This window comes from Anneissia japonica, unplaced genomic scaffold (genome assembly GCF_011630105.1).
Source record: "Anneissia japonica isolate Jap-2015-1 unplaced genomic scaffold, ASM1163010v1 scaffold288090_len272316_cov174, whole genome shotgun sequence".
In the NCBI taxonomy this organism is placed as follows: Eukaryota; Metazoa; Echinodermata; class Crinoidea; order Comatulida; family Comatulidae; genus Anneissia; species Anneissia japonica.
The window spans coordinates 44,535-45,684 of record NW_022736344.1 but is presented as its reverse complement, the minus strand read 5'-3'; the positions used below and the strand labels follow the sequence as shown (position 1 = coordinate 45,684).

Sequence of the window (1,150 nt, the reverse complement as noted above, 5' to 3'; positions counted from 1 at the left end):
CACCTAGATTTGATTCCAGATCTGCATGATTCATATTCCCATTCATCTTATAAGCAGTGGCGTAACAGGCGGGGACAGGCGGGCAGACTGTCCCCCCTGACGGTTTTTACCGGGCTGGCCAAGCCGTCGTACCGGGCTGGGTAAGAAGAGAAAAGAAAGTGGGGTGAGGGAGGGAAAGAGAAAGAAAGGAAAAAGGAAAAGAAAAAGAGAAGAGAAAAATAAAGACAAGAATAAAAAGGAAGATATAATGAACAGATATCACAACCCCGACCTGCAACCCCTTCAAAAAGTGTCCATAGCGCATTTGACCTAAGCCGCCAGATATTCTCAGCAGTGGCGTAACCACCGGGGGACAAGGGGAAAATATCCATCTTTGGAAAATCTTTCCCCATTGAATGCCATTTTCACCCGGGAAAGTGCCTGAAAACCTCAATTTTTAAATAACATATTTTGTTGAGGTAGGCCAATTTCCTCTTAAAATTGCACATTTTAGGGAGTTTTGATCAATTCCGACGAAATTATAATTAAAAAAACAAAAATTCTTCGCGCACATTTTTTTTTTCATGTTAAAGCTTGTGCTTGCTCTCCTTTGCCTTCGAAATTATAACACATAGTCCCAAAAGAGAGAAAGAAAATTTAAGATAGATCGTTTTACCTAAAAGAAGGGCCTCAATTTGTAATGATGTTGAAAGAATATGTTTGTAATAAAGCCATAAGGAAAATGCTTATATTCGGTTTAAAAAAACGAGTGTGGCCATATATAACATAAGAGCATTTCTTGTTGAGGTAGGCCAATTTCCTCTAAAAATTGCACATTTAGGGAGTTTTGATCAATTTCGACGAAATTAGAATTAAAAACACAAAAATTGTTTAGGGTTGAAGCTTGTGCTTGCCCTCCTTTACCTTCTAAGTTATTTAAAAACATAATAGTCCCAAACTTGGGAAAGAAAATTTAAGATTGATCGTTTTACCTAAAAGAAGGGCCTCAATGTGTAATGATGGGTGAAAGAATAGGCCTATGATTTTTTTTTTCATTTTAATAAATAAAACCATGATGAAAATGCTTATATTTAGTTTCAAACACACGTGTGTGGCCTATATTAATAATAAGCCCTATGTCGTATTCTTTTCTATACTCTTATACACATCT

At 36.7% G+C, this 1,150-nt stretch overlaps 1 protein-coding gene across 1 annotated transcript in view; it reads right to left on the bottom strand.

The window, feature by feature from the left end:
- LOC117116754 (lysozyme 1-like) overlaps positions 1 to 1,150 on the bottom strand; it is a 7,907-nt gene that overhangs the window by 4,575 nt on the left and 2,182 nt on the right. The gene's annotated exons all lie outside the window — the stretch shown is intronic.